Genomic DNA, 16,486 nt, shown 5'->3' with positions numbered 1-16,486 from the left:
GGTCTTTGCCATCAAACTGTCAGCTCAGGGTGGGCAGGACACGCCCTCTCCCCTTGGGCACGCCCTCTGGCAGAGCTTCAGCTTGGGAGGACTTGCTGAGCTACAGCAGCCTTTATTGTAAACCTGGTCTTGTGTTCTTAGCAAACTGCTTCACTTACCCATAGAAATCCAATGTAGATTACAAAGATTTTAGATGTTGAGCTAGACTATTGATTTGGGGATTTTGCACTAGCAACCTGCAAGTACATGTTCTAATGATTGTGTTTCTAAAAACCACACCCAGATTTAAGTAGTACTTGTGGAATGTCTTCGGAGTAAAAGGGACTTTTATTTTACAGACTTTATGTTGTATAACATGAATAACCCGGACAGGGTCACAAGTGGAACTGCCTCACAAGTGACAGAAGGCATGTGAGAGGCATATAGCAACAGGTCACAAAGATGGTAAGAGCAAAGTTGTTTCTCCAACCCCCGACAAAATTCCTCAATGAACAGAAAACTCTGAATTTTGAAAGTAAAATACTATCATATAAAGAAATAAAATAAATAATCCTCTTCATCAGGGTTTCAAGATCTGACTCCAGAATTTTTAGCAGGCCGTACTGAATCCTAGCACAGGAAAATCAGATGGACTTGTGGTGTGTAAGTTCCAGGGAAACGGCAGTAATTCCTCCACTTGTAAAATGACATACACTCACCTATCGAATGTGAACGTAAACCGCATTCTGGAGAAATTCGGAAGCTTCCAGGCTCCGCTTCTGGATGGCAAGGACACTGACAGCTTGGATGCATGCTTCTAACTGAGTCATCGGCATTCTTACACTGCAGGGGGAAAAGGAGGCCCTCAGTCAATAGCAGAGATTTTCCTGTCATGCCTCCCAGGCCGTGCCTCTGGGACTCAGTGCCCTGCAGCATCCCGGCCCCAGGTGAGTACCCGCAGCATGTCCCACCCAAGCAGGAGGGGCACTGTGCTTGAGAAAGCCCATCCCCGATGGGGGCAAGAGGGGCTGGTGGGGATGTTTAAACCTATAAACGCTCAAAGAAATACACCTACAGATAATCAATTGATACAATTAACAGGAGCAGGCTATTTAATAAAATTTCAATTGGGAGTGGAAATTTTACCATTTCATTTCGCTTGTCCCCTGCACTCTGAGACAGGCTTAGGCTCTCTCACACCTGCAGCTCTTATGCAATAGTTGTGAGGTTATTTTAATTTGCTGCAAGTGTCTTCGCTCCCCATGTCGCTGTGACTGTCGTCTCTTAACACTGTCAGATATCTTCCTGGATCTCTCCCTGAGTTCCTTGCTCCTGCTTCTCAGATCCTGAGGTAAAGGGCAAGTGAAGACACATGACTAGAAAAGGCAGTACGGACTTGACCAATGCCTTCAGTGTCCCCTAGGTGAGAGCTTCCGACGACTTACCTTCTATTCTCAAGGTTCTGCCCAGGGTGACATCCAGACAGGATAGTGTCCTGGGTCAAATAAATGCTGTGTGGCTTGGGCGCACGGACAGGTGCAGGAGCTGTTTCTGGAGCCGGGCACCTCCCCACCTCTGCTCCTCTCTCTCCCGAGGCCGCGCTGCCAAGCCCCCAGGCTCCCTGATCTTCTGTCCTTCTCTTCTACTTTACTCCAAGCCCTTTTCCTCTTCCTTTATTCCCTACTTATCCCCAGCTGGAGTGATTTTTCAATCACAGTATCTGAAAAAATTTCCTGCAGCTGAAAAAGTGGTCTCCAGAGGTCAATGCCCATATGCTCGTTCTTGAAGAGAGCCCCAGGTTAGGGAGACCCTCACCAACACTCACAGGGCATCAGACATGTTGCAGGGTTGACCACCCCCAACAAGAGTTTGCTGTGACCACAAGGCACGCACAGCATCCCTGCTCACAAAAATGTAGTTGGCTCATTTATCCGTTATTAAGAAGCAAAAATTAAAAATTGTTCATGTTTCTTACTAAAATTATTTATGAGGTGGAAAAAGGAATTGTAATAGAAAAGAACTAATTTGACTTCATGTTAGATGTGTTCCTTTGGCTTTAAACCTGTGCCCTGTTTTCTAGGCTCAGACTTGCTATCTCTGCACCTTTTGTAAAAGAAAGTTGCCTTTATCCTGAAATATGCAGGAGGGCCTATTCTGCGGGCTCTGATCTTTAAGGATTTTAGCTCTTCTACACTTATATAGAGATGGCAAGTTGCAAAATAGAAAATAACCTGGTTTTTTTTTTTTTGGAGGTTTTAAAGGGTCACCATTATTTGACCCACATGGACAGCTGCAAGAACAAAGGATTCCAAGGAAAACAATTCATACAGCAAGAAGTTTGCAACAACCAACCACACCCCCGCCCCTTTTTAGTATAAAAGGAGACTGAATTCTGACTTGGGGAAGAGGGTTCTCCAGGATATCAGTATGCCATTTTCTGGGTTTGCCATGTTTTCAAATAAGGTCACTATTCCTTGCTCTAACACCTCATCTCCCGATTTACTGGCCTGTAATTCAGCAAGCAGAACTAGTTGGGACGTGGTAACAAAATGACTTCATTGGAGGTAGTATGTCTCCACTGTTTCCTCATTTCCAGTATGTCACAACCTATCAATTTTATATGGTGTTTAACAACACAAACAAAACACCTAACAGAGGGAATTGATTCAACGGAAATAAAATTATTTCTACACCTTCAAAACTTTTTTCTTTTCTATTTTATTTGTTTTGCTTATTGAAAAGAAAATAGAAGTCAAATCTATTTATTTCATCTATTTTTCTTACAGATGTGTATTTTAAATACTAAAAAGATATATAAACTGCAATAAAAATTGTTCATGTATTAGTGTAAAGATATATAAACAATCAATGTGGATAAGGAAAGCTATGGATATTTACTAAAAATCCACTGCACATCCAGTCTTTTACAAGCATATCCTGGAATATAAGCTCTATGATCCAGGGGTCCACCACCCACAATCTCACTGCCGAGTCCTTAGTAATCAACTACCAAGGCACCAACATAGAACCACGCGATCAGTATTTTAGGTATAAATGAGGGAATTAGCTCATTCAATTCTATAAAAAAAAACCTTAAAATAATTACTGAACTTACTTACAGACAAAGAAAATTGGACACAAAAAAGTACAGTTTCTTCCCCAAGGTCACAAAGCTAATAACTGGTAAACGCAAGATTTGAACTCATCTGCCCGTTTCTAAAAACTAGGTGGAAATCACATTTGACTGTGGAGGGATCAGCAGCACAGCCTATCACCATATCTATGTACAGATCTAGCCTTAGATAGCCTGAGACAGCACCCAATACCTATGGAACTCGAGGTCAAGTGATATCAATAAAGATTTTATATTCAGTAGTTTCTTAGGTCTCATTTATATAAAGTGTCAGCAGGTCAGCAGAAAAACTCTGGGAAATATGAGTGGATCCAGAGCTTTTTGCTGATTAGAAACTCAGTCTACCAGGACAGAGTGACCTTCCTATGAGAGGCCACATGGACATAAACTAAAGGCAGGTGAGCAATGAAAACTAACAAGAGCCTGGAACTCAAGCAAGAAGGATCCCTGCCATCCCCTGCCCAGTTGCCTCTTCGCCCGCGTGGACACGATGGCAGAAGACACAGGTTCTTGTCCAAGTTACAACATCATGGATTCTCACCAATAAAAAGTTACATCTCTATGCTCTTAAGTACTTTCCAACTCAAATATGATGAAACGTATATCTCAGCAGAATGTCTATATCTCCACTTCCTCTCTTCTATTAGGAGAATATTTCTATGGCAACAAAGCAGAAATCCAATTAAAAACACCATGCCAGAAGCCGGGTGAAAGTCTGCATAAGAGACTTTGTTCTCACGCTCAGTGAATGAAAACACAGAAAAAGTGTTCCTTCTCCCTCAGCAAGTGGGAGGTAGCTTGATTGTGTGTGTGTGTGCACGCGTATGTGTGTGTGTGTGTGTGTGTGTGTGTGTAATTCAAATACAATGAAATCTGGGATATTTACAGATTTTTTTATCTTACTGTCATTTCATGAGGATGAGACAACCTTTAAATTAATTTGAATCTAGTGTTCTGAGAGAGTCTCAGGGTCTTTTGGTGGAGGAGGGGAAAGGGGAAAGGAAAAGAGGAAAGAAGTAAATGAAGCAAAGGAGCACGAATACTGCTAGGGAAAGGCAAGACATTAATTTTGTTCTTAATTACATCATACACAAATTAGGGACTGGCTTTCCCCCATGTCTTGTCATGCACTGAGTTGCAGAAGATGAGGTGACAGCCCATTTCTTACTGAGATTCTGATTGTATGTGGCATCTTATAGACACAAATCATTTACCCTGATCAAACACTCTAGCAGCAGGCCGTAATTCTCCTGTTTTGAGAGACAAGAAAACAGGTGTTCAAAGAGGGTATATAAGTTGACAAAAGTCAGAGGACCAGTAAACAAGAGAGGATGAATTCAAACTCAGTTCTGAATGCAGAGTCTGATCTTCCCACTCCCAGGCCTGGAAAATCCTTAACACACAGGCTCCCCAGCTCCCCTGCAGTGTTCCTGGCACCAAGGATTTCCCATAGCGATGGTCTCCAGTTCTCACAGACACAGCGCTTGTGCAGCCCATGACCTTCGGACCTTGTTCATCTACCTGCCACGACCAGCAGGCTTCACCATAAAGGCAGGAAAGCTGGCTTTCAAGTGCATACACAGCCACCCCTGTCTATCCTGGGCTCTTCTGCAGCTTCTCCAGCCTAAAGGCATCCATGAAACTGCTCAGAGTTTGTACATGAGCCACACTACCTCTCTCCATCTGTCTCCCCACCTATACTACTTAGCTATGACCAGTTTGATAATCTTGGAAACAAATTTTGAAAAACAGAAAAGAAAGGATTCTGGAACAAGCACTTAATACTTACAATTTTAAATGACAAGTTACAAAGTGAGTATTAACAAACCGAATCTGCCTTCCTAGGTGTCAGTTTTAACAGTTAAAAAATATAATAGCAAAAATTCTCACTTACAAAATTAACAAAGACATCAACAATAATCTGGAATAAACTCAAAATTAAAGCCCCTGTTCTACATGGAGAAAACTACTGGACTGTACTGAGGAGTAAAGTAAGAGGTGTGAATGTAGAGACATCAACATATTGCATGGAGGAAAGCAGTTTTGTAAAGATGTAAGTTCTCCTAAAGATAATTCAAAACTTACTAAAAAATCCCATGAAAACCCTTATCTGTTATTTTTAAATACAACAAAGTATTTTAGAATTCTTCAGGAATAATAAAGTCATAATACTAGCCAAGAAAATTTGGGATAGAAAAAGAATAAAAAAAAATCACACTTTCAGATATTAAATAAATTTTTACAATATGTAAGATATAGCGCTTGAGTAAGAAAGTAAAATAGACAGAAATAAACCATGAGCTCAAAAAGAGACTCTAGTGTGCATAAGTATTTTGTACAGGTGGGATTTCAAATCAAATAGCAAATTATGAATTCAATAATTGTCCCGGGACAATCAGAGAATCATCTGGAAAGAACAAATTCTATTCCTGTGCTAATGGCCACAAGAAAAATTAGAGAGAGTGATGTAAATATTAAAATACTAATAACAACAAATGCAACCCTTTGCTCATATTAATTCAACTTCTCCTCACTATAACAAGTACTATTATCATCTCCATCTTAGAGATTAAAAAAACTTACAGAAGAGATTTATATCATTATAAGAAAGTATTTCTAAGGATACTACCAAAGATAAAACCCAAAAGGAAGACATTTACAAACTTAAGAATATTTTTGGCCACATCGAAAATAAAAAAAAAAAACTACTGAACAAAATGAAAGGCAAGAAATGACAAGAAAAATCTCTGTGGTACACGTTGATGAAGACAAGTGGTTAATGTTCATAACATACAAAGAGCTGTCACAAAGCAACAAGAAGCTCCATCAATTAAATGTGTGCAAAGGATAAAAGGGATCATTCACTTTTAAAAAGTCAGATGGCTAATGAGTTAAAAATGTTCAATACCTCACTGGTCATCAAATGCAAACTAAAACAATGAAAAAGCACTTTTGCCCATCATATTGGCAAATATTTATAAAAGATATTCTAGCTAGTGTCCATCTGTGAAAGAACAAACTGTGAGCGACTTTTTGGAGGATGACATGTCAATGGATATGTAAACTCTGAAAAACGTGTGTACACAAAGACTCAACTCAACTTCTAGGAATCGTTTCATTTAGAAAAAAATCAGTTCAAAAAGATGTACTCATCAGAGAATTTACACAGCACTGTTTAAAATGGTGGGATGAAAAGCTGATGTGAAATCATATCCAGCGATAGAGAATTGGTTACATAAGTTATTCTACAGCTTTTCATTCCCCACTGGAGAAGCAATTTCTAGAGTCACTTGAAAGGAGCCTGTGATGAATGTAAATGTCACATCCAGGGACTAAATTTCCAGAAGCCTTAACTAAAGGAATACTCATACAAGATCACAGGTATGTTTGTATAAGAGGGATGCCAGTCAAACATCCTTTCTGAAAGTGGAAACTGGAGAAAACTTAAGGGTCCAACATCAAGAAAATGATGCGGTAAATCATGGCGAGATGTGGGCTCTGAAGGTGCCGGCGATTCGGCATGGTCCAGGGCCTTGTCCACAGCACTCTCCCACCAAAGGTGTCCTTGCACAAGAGACCACACCTGCACATCAGGAGACCCCTCCACTCTATCCGAAAGGACCGGGTGAGTCTGGAGTGGGAGGACGTCTATGATATACCCCTGAGTGAATAAAGCGATCTGCAGAACACATATAGTATGGTCTTATTTTTCAATAAAGCATATATACACACACATATACATAGATTTCTCATATATGTGTATGTATGTAGATTTGTATGTATTTATGGATATATATATATATCATAGGCATAAAGGTCATGAAATATATACACCACATTGTCAACAGCTTTTACACTCAGGAAATAAGGGGAAGGGATATAGGGGCCTTTCGTTACCACCACAGTTCTCTTTTCAGTATTTCAGTTAAGTATACTTGAATTTAAAAGTTTATTTAAGTCCAAAGTAAAATGGACGATGCCTCCACAAGACAGAATGCTATACTGGTCATTAAAAATCATGCCAGGGGAGATAGAATATTGCAGAAAAACATGTAATAATCCGAATGGAAAATGGAGGTCTCCACATAGTAAACAGGCACAGAGTGATCACTGGTTTTTATGACAGAGGTGATACACACTGACGAAAAGAACAGAAAATAAATTTTAAAGTGTTAATTACTGTCTCTGAGTAGTGGAATCAGGATAGCCTCTTTTGCCCCTTTTTTCAGACTTATTATATTAAATACACATTATTTTTCATCTGAAAAAAGCATTTTTAGATGTCTAGTACCATGCATTGGAGAAAATACACGAGTACTTACACAAACAAATAACTAGGATACACCGCAGCACCGTCACACTATTTAGAACGGGCGATCCTGAATAACAACGTGCAGTTACATATGGACCCACAAAGTGAGAACACCTGCTGGAGCAGAGTGTGGCCCCCTTCTATTTGTCATTTGTGTCTTCAGGGTGGAGGCAGTTCTGAGCAGGGCCATTGTCAGTGCTGGTGTCTGGATGGATGCCACTGGAGGTGAGGGTACCTGCAAGCCGAGAGGAAGAACAGAAATCATCCTCTGACTTTTCTGTCTTGTTCCTTTTTTACTGTAAAAGAGAGGCATAAGTAAGATAAACTGTGTATCTTCCCTACTGAGATTTCTGTAATGAAACCGTTTTTAAAGTCTTCACAGCTTATATTCTGCCTATAACTGACTTTACAAGAAAGCATCATATTTATTAAATGTTAATTAACTCAATTAACTCCCTGTTGAAACCTTCTATTAAAGAACATGAAATGCACTACGTGAAATCACCACGCCTGCAGTGACTACCTCAACTGTCTTGACGGCAGTGCAGTCAGCCCGCACCATCCCGTGGCCCTAATCTCCTGATGCTGGTAAGAGAGCACGCTGCCGCCTCAGATGGAGAGGAACTGTGAAAGCATTTTGTGAAATCTACAGCACTGACAAAACATGACTGACAAATCCCTGGCTCCTTTGAGGCTGTCATTTTCTATTTCTGCCCAACACCCGTCAATGAGCAGAACCACCCCATTCCGAGCCATGGGAGTCACGTCGGAAGAAGTTTTGTAGAAATTTCCATGTATAGAATGTAACCAACTATACATAGAACTCTGACAAAAGAAAAGATGAAATACTCTGATTTTGGAAGACACTCAAAATATTCTCCCAATACTTAGGAGCTGGAAAGGCTTGGCTTCTCTTCATCCACTTATTAATTTCACATCCAGGGAGAATCTCCCACAAACCCTGTTTCCCTGTGTCTGCTGGGAGCCTCAGGCACACTCTTGCTGTCGTTCTTATAAGTCACAGCAATCTTATAAGTCTTACATGTCTCACGCCTGCAAACCTCACACAAGCTCGCCAACTAGACACAATGTCTGTACTTGGCCCCATTTTCTCACCTGTTTATTTGGTATCTGTTCTTCTGTAAGATGCCTAATATGCTTCTTGGAACAAGTCAGAAGAGTGAGTGGGTAGATAAATGAAGAGATGGACAAGTGAGAGATGGGCAGACAAACAGAGAGACTCCAAGAAAAGGGGAAAGAAAATTTCCTATGCAAAACCCTCTTCTAGTCAGGGAAGAAAACCACCACGGAGAAGAGTGAAGAGGCAGGTAGCTTAGGACAGTTTCCTGGATTCCATGTAAATTCACACCAAGAGGTGAGAGGGTAGAACTTTAAATAATAAAAAAAAAGCATGCATGCTTGAAAAATATATCTACAATATGTACTTTCTAAAGAATAGATTCAAATCAGCAAGGCCCAATAACAAAATTTTTGGGTATTTAGAGAAGTGAGAATCCCACATCCAAACCACAAGACATCCCTTTGGCGCACTGAGAGTCTACACGTGGGGGTCGTATAGCCATCACTGCAAAAGCTATGCTAACCTGCACTTAAGAGGAACGAACTGCTGTGCTTGTGCTGCCCACGTACGTCGTTTACACCCCACAGCACCTCTACAGGGGAGGGACGCCTAGCGAGCCCGTCTTTGCAGGAGAGGAAACAAGCCTGGGAGAGGCTAAGCCTACCTACCAGTTCTCTATCTCACAGGACTGGTCACTCCAGAGCAGGACTCGATCTCAGACCCATATTTGTAACCACAGTACTACCATGCTTTATGTGTTTTTTGTGTGTATAATACATTTGTTTCTGGCATGAAAATATATTTAATAAATTTTCGGTTGTCTTGTCTATCTCATTAGCTCACAATCAATATTTATACTGTTGAACTGTACTCTTTCAATAAGAGTACAACGGAAAGAGCAGGGGTCAGAACGATGTGGGGCTGCATTCTTTATCTGGTACCTCATCTCATCCAAGTCCCCAACCAGGGAGAAGGAGCAAAGGTTTTCATCTTTTAAAGAGAGGGCTCCAGTGATGATGACTAACACAATTCCAAAACCAAGGCTGGGGGAAGGGCACAGGCAGCAACCAGATCAGTATCACCGGTAGGAAGGCAAAAAGAGCTCACTGGAGGACTCAGGGTGTGTGCCTGATTTAATTTCAATCGATAAAAGAATACCACAGTCTAAAAATACTAGCATGCAATGGATTTGCTGTTTCTTGACATCTAGCATGTTTCCACAGCCCACATGTAACATTATCTTGAACCAGTGAAAGGAAGAGTCTACAGACAGGGAAAATCAATGCCACAGGCAGGCTGAAACCCAGCCTGGATGAAATGAAGAGAAAGGGCATAGTAAGAAGCAGGGAAAGCCTGGGAAAAAGACATCATTACAAGGACTCTCAAGCATCATCCAACAATCATATAATCATTCATTCAAGAGAGGGTTACTGAGGTCCTATTTTGTGCAAGATTTTACACAGGGCAAAGAAAGAGTGCAGCGTACATGGTGGCAACTCGTGTCGGGGCTCAAATACACTTTTGATCCCGGTAACTTGCACACTTTTACTCGGTATAAAGGCAAAGAAAAAAAGGAAAATAATACTCTGTAAACACAATGCATTTTTGAAAAAAATTAAAGAAGTCCTAAATACCTGGACAGACACACCGCGCACATTCATGGATCAGAAGACAGCGCTCTTGGAATGGCAGTGCTCCCCAGAGCGATCTGTATATTCAATGTGGTCTCGATTACAATCCCAGGAGTCTCCTCTGCAGAAACTGACTTGCAGCTGCTACAATTCATATCGGAATTCGAGGGTCTCTGCAACCAAAACGTATTTGAAAAAGAACACCTTGAGAGGACTTGTAATTCTCAATTTCAAACCTTACAACTGTATCTCCAAGTTATATTAGAGGCAATTTTTAAGTTATTATTGTGTTTATCCTTATTTTCCAAATTCTCTACAATGAATATATCTTTTACAATAAGAAAAATAAAAGGTAAGGTATCTTTTAAAACATGCACAATGATTCATTCATTGGGAAAAAAACTATTTTAACTATAATGAGTTATAAATATATCTAGTGAAAAAGGACTACATAAAAACAAGAGTGCATTTACATTTTTCATAAATTGAAATCTGAAAAGCACAAACACATCAAGTTTCTAGGGAGACCGATGCAACATATTAACATTTATTTCCAAAATTCTAATTTAACAATGAAAACTCAAGAAAGGGATAATCGTGATTGACAGCCAACTGCAAACACATGGAGAGCAAAGGCCTAGAAATCACAGTTCTTTTAACTCTGCTACTACCTCAGTAGGGGAGGAAATTCCTCACTGAGAGGACAGTGAAATCCCATGCATAAGACAGGATACACATTACAAACTGCACTAGAATCGGGGGTGATTTTCTTAGAAGGATTCTAAAGTTACAAAATTGCTGAAAAACTATAAAAACACTGACAGACAGATTAAAACACACAGTCATAAATATTATATAGAAACATATGAAGTCTGCTCCCATGTTGCATAGAAATACAAACATATTTGTTCATTTATGGGCACTGATTACTTTATCCCAGGTAGAATATTTCAACTAAAACAAATAATCAATAATACACTCCTCTTGTCAAATCTAGTTGATAAGTTACTCTGCTCTGTAACCATAATGTGTCTAAGATAGTTCTAAAATTAGTGAAAAAGATCTTTGTATGGTTCCCTGAACTCTTCTCAAAATTCCAAGCTTAATTTTAAAATAGATCAGAGCAGTATTTCTATATGATCTTTTCCCTCTTGAAATGAACAACACAGTCTGTTGTCAAAATTCTGTCCTTACCATGATTCACGAGCACCGTATCCTAATAAAACTGCTGGACAGCAAGGCACTATCAAGACAATGTGACCAAACCAGTGAAACACATGGAAGACAGTGACCCTATTCTGGAGGGCTTATATATGTGTCAACACAGGGGTTTTTATTTGATTGGTTTGATTGGGTAGCAAAATAAAATCACTCAAGTACTTTCTTCTTTGAGCATTCTGTAAGTCATGACTGTTTTTAGTGTGATGAGCAGGAAAGACTTAAGCATGAATTGATTAGCTCAACTAGCAACAATCATCACTGGAGAGTGATTAATAAAGAAGTTAACTGATAGCAATGCTTCTGCCTACATGAGACCTAAAATAAACCTACACAGGCCTCTGCAAGGAAAATGAGGAGATGAGGTCCCCAATGAGAAAACAAACAAGAAATCAAAAACGGAAAGACTTTTTCATTAACGATTCCAGGAAGGAGTGGAGCATGTTGGTGAAGAGCACAGATGCTGCTGACAAACATGTCGGTCTGAACTCCCACAGCACTGGGTAGCTGTGACACTGATATGTCAGTGAAATTTTCTGCATCTCAGTCTCCTGTCCATAGACTGGGGACAACAAGAGCACCGGTCTCCTAGAACAGTCCTAAATTAAGTTATTTTATATATAAAATTTTAAATAAAATACCTCAGATATTAAATATTACCCCAAAAGCACAAGGAGCAAAGAAAAGAGAGATAAATTGGAGTTCATCAAAAGTGAAAACTTTTCTTCAAAGGACACCATCCAGAAAGTGAAAAACAACACACAGGAGAAAATTTTTTCAAATCATTTATCTGATTAGGAATTTGTATCTCCAAATAAAAAAAAAAAAAAAAAAGAACTCCTAGAACTAGACAATACAAAGGCAACTCAATTAAAAATTGAATAATGGATCTGAAAAGTTAATTTTCAAGGAAAATATACAAATGGTCAATGAGCACAAAGAAACGATGTTCAATATCATTAGCTGTAATTGAAATCAAGTCAAAACCACTAGGAGAAACTGCTTCACACTCACTACAATAGGATATACTCAAAAAGAGAGTAACAAGCACTAATGAGGTCACAGAGGAAGCGGAGATGGCAGCCCTTGCTGGTGAGGACGTAACACAGTGTGGCCACTTTGGAAAACAGCCTGGCAGGTCCTCAGAGAGTTAAACATTTGGTTTCTGAATGACCAAGCAATTCTGCTTTCTGGGCACACACGTAAGAGAACTGAAAACAAGTGTCCACATAAAAATTCCTACAGGAATCTTCACGGCGCCATTATTCATCACAGCCAAAATGCAGAAACAAATCAAATGCCTATCACCTGGTGAATGGGTTAACAGTGGGGCCCAGAAATACAGTGGAATATTATTCAGCAATGGCAAAGCATAGATTACTGACCCAGGCCACAACGTGGACAAACATTGAAAATGTTACTCAGTGTGAAAGTAGTCAGTCACAATAGACGGTTTCATTTTTATGAAATGAATCGATTTACATAAAATGTCTAGCACAGGCAAATCCTCATAGAGAGAAGAGTGGCTCCTTGGGGCTGGGGGAGGATGGGGAAGATGTGAATAACTGCATATGTATACGGGGCTTCCTGTTGGGGGATGGAAATGTTCTAAGATTGACTGGAATGCAGAATTCTGGGCATACAGTAAAAACCGCTGTATATTTTAGTGTGTGAATTGAATTAAAACCGTTAAGGACAAAAGCACCTCGGACCAGTACCTTCCCATACTAAATGGAGATTGCTAAATTTTATTACAGGAAGAAGAAACTGCCCTCAGCACAAAAGCAGGAGATCAGCAAATGTGAGTTAACCAAAATTGGACAAGAGCATTTCACTTGAAACAGTTGCTGAGTGTACACGAAATATTCAGAAATAGGAAAATCAGTTGGACATCACGAGGAAGCATTCTGCTTCAAATGAAGATCAAAGATTCGGCAAGCCCAGCTGCTAAAAATGACCAGAGAAGAAACCTGGTTCTTACAACAAGCACCAGAGCCAACCAGGAAATGGTGATGAGGAAAGCAGGCAGCCGAAACTCTGGAAGAGTTAGCTACAAATAATTTCTCCACTGAAAATTCAAAAATAAAATGAAAGTGATGCAATGCTGTATTGTCCTCACGTGAATAGGCTTCCTCCGGTGCTCGACAGTTCTTTAACCCCGAATGAGACATTCAGGAGAATCAGCATGGCTCCTGGGAGCCCCAAGTGACTGCCCACCAGCACGCCGACCACCATCACATCTGCAAGGGTTGAATTGCAGAGAAGAGACCAACTTCTGAAAGGCACAGGAAATGTTGACCAGGGAAGAAAAGGCTGTGGTCAGTCCTGGGACAGAGGCCCTGTGAGCAGAGGCCAGAAGGCTGCAGGTGAACTGGAGTGGCCCTGGGGCACGAAGGGGCCACAAGGAAGCAGATCTCAATACTTTACTCGCTCTCCCTCGGGTAGGAGAGATAAACCTGCATCCTTCTCACCTGGAAATGTGGGTTCTGGCTGGCAGAAATCTTACAGACATGGAATGATTATTCAAGACTGTGGAGAAAATCCAGAAATCGATAGGGAGTAGGGAGCCAACTCCACGAGCCTCTCAAATGCTCCCATATTTATTGTGTATAATCAAAGAAATAGTCATTAACAGTTGTGTGATAGTAAGAAGGAACTTGGGGAAAGTCTGGATGAGACAGAGATTGTAGAATCCACCATGAGTACAAAGTCTTATTGTATCTTTAGGGAAGTCATCGGGTGAGGGGAACAAAATACTTTCTTTAGATATGTGAATTACAAAGCAGACCACCAGACCAGCCAGGTCCTTGTTTTTTGGATTACAGTCTATCTAACAGAACACAAGCCCAGCTTTTATAGCTGAGGTCCTGGGTCCTTGCTTTGCAATGAGCAGAGTGCTATCTAAAACCTCAACTATGCAAGCAAAGCATTGTTTCTGCTTTTTAAGGCAAGGAGACAGGAGTGAGTTTGCACAGGCCCCTGCTTGCAAAACAGTTACTAAGCATATTTTTTCTTCCTAAAGTTGACAGGCGGCCTGGGTCTGCTATAATTTGTTAACCAAATCATGGGCTCCCACATGGAACCATTATGGAGAATACCCTGGGATGACAAATCCTGGTTTTGGGTCTTTTCCTGCCAGCTTCAGCCACTCTAGAAGGGCCTAGGCACATCCCTGAATAACGATCCCACAGAACCACCCACACTCTTAACTCCTGGTGCTTGAAACTTAATTTTAGCTGTACACAACTTAACTTAAAGAAGTTTCAGAAATAAAAGATATTATATACATTTTATAGCTCATCATAGGACTGATTTTTCTGATTGCTCTAAGCTGCTTCTACTTGGTAAAGCACCTAACTCTGTAGGTGAAATCAATACCTTCCTTTGGGCAAAACTAGCCTGTTTGGGTTCGCTAACGTATATTGGTCAAATACCGATACACTTAATTGATTTCACTGTTCATCAATTTCAGCTGGGAAGGGAGGGAGTGTCACTATGTTCCTCAGCCCACCCTCAACTCTTTTCTCATCAGCAACTCAGGCCTCCTGAAAATAAAAAAAAGCGTTTGTTTCCCTTCTCCTACACTTTCCAGAAACCCAACAGGAAACATCAGCCAGAAGAAAGAATTCATCACAAATGTTAAAACAAAAATCTATAAACCTGAAGTATCTCCATCTCTGAATCATGGTACACAATGACATGAGAGAAAGTGTGTCAGGCAGAAAGCATGCGTCAGCCTAACCACCTGATTTATATTCTTCAAAGGAAGGACGGTTTTCGTATTTTTTATTATCACACTTTGTCATTCTTTCTGATTAAGCCAAAAAATAGTTTATGAATTTATTTAGCACTGCAATAACAGATTATTGTTGTATCAATTACAGAAGGCATTCAGAGGGGATAGGAAATCCCACTTCTGTAAAAAATTCAATATATCTTCCCCTGTTAAGAACACGTATACAAAATGCAACAGGGAATTCAAATTCTTGTGGAGAGGAGCAACAGCCACAGAACTAAAGCAAAGTAATACTATGAGTCAAGTCAAAATTCACTGGACAAACATGCTCAATGCATTCAACGAATTTTAAAGGCACACTACAAACCATTCACTTAATGATCTGAAGGCTAGAGGAAAATTTTCCCTCTTTAACATACAACTGTAATCAATACGGTGCCCCACCAAACAACGACCAAAGAACAATCATTTTTTTAACAGCTCTGATAAATCAGCATGTTCTAAACATCAAAATCCAAAAATTTGAAACATTCATTCACACCACAATGAAACAAGCACTTAAAAAAAAAAAAAACCCAAAGAAACTAAGCACATAGATCGTGTAGACAGATCAATGAGAATTTCTTGTGCCGCTCGAAGAACAGGCTATAGCCTTTTACTTGAAAAATAAAACTACTTTTAAAGATAGATGTTAAAACACATTTCATCATTCATGTTGCCTTGAAAAATCTGAGGCACTTGTATCTGATTAGAAAAGCAATTCTGAGTAATAGAATGTTACTATTCACTGCCAGTTTGCTTTAGAAGAAAAGAGAAAAGAAAAGCTACTGTTTCTCATATCCTGCACAAAGTGTGAAGTGCCTCCCTGCCTCTTTCTCCTCCCGTTTTCTAAGCTCATGCTCCCCAACCCTTCTGAAACAAGTATGACAACCTCTTATTCCCACCAATATGCAAAATGAAAAAAGAAAATCAATTTATTTGTGTAAATATATGCCTATACCTTGAACTGGAGGAGAAAGGTATCAGAAGTCCATATGGAACTTATTTCTACATTCCTGAAATCACACACACAAACGTTCACACAGACACAGACACAAACCCCCTGGATTACTGGGCACTTCACAAGTTTAGGAATTCCAACTTCTAGAAGATAACTTTGTAGTTAGTTTAAAATACAAAACTGTCAGCTTTTAAAAGCCTTGATAATCTGCTAAACCATCCAAATATCAAAGAGACTCAATAAGCCTTCTCTGTAGAATGTAATTTCTCATGATGGCAAAATAGACCCTAGGAAGTACTGGATCCAAGTCTTGTGTTTATCACTAGCTATGATCGTTTTAAAGCACATTAGCAGATTCAGAATGGTATGTCTCAACAGCATTTATTCTTATTTAAA

At 39.9% G+C, this 16,486-nt stretch overlaps 1 long non-coding RNA gene across 1 annotated transcript in view; it reads right to left on the bottom strand.

Moving 5' to 3' along the window:
• Positions 1–1,140: 1,140 nt before the first annotated feature.
• LOC135320029 (uncharacterized) overlaps positions 1,141–16,486 on the bottom strand; it is a 29,607-nt gene continuing 14,261 nt past the window's right edge. The window contains exons 2-4 of the long non-coding RNA XR_010379156.1: positions 10,140–10,309; positions 7,435–7,659; positions 1,141–1,325 (exon numbers count right to left, since the gene is read on the bottom strand). This is a non-coding gene — a long non-coding RNA (uncharacterized LOC135320029). The remainder of the gene's footprint in view (positions 1,326–7,434; positions 7,660–10,139; positions 10,310–16,486) is intronic.

The sequence above is a fragment of the Camelus dromedarius genome, chromosome 35, assembly GCF_036321535.1.
Source record: "Camelus dromedarius isolate mCamDro1 chromosome 35, mCamDro1.pat, whole genome shotgun sequence".
Lineage (NCBI taxonomy): Eukaryota > Metazoa > Chordata > Mammalia > Artiodactyla > Camelidae > Camelus > Camelus dromedarius.
The sequence above is the reverse complement of the archived record's forward strand: the minus strand, read 5'-3'. Positions and strand labels throughout refer to the sequence as shown.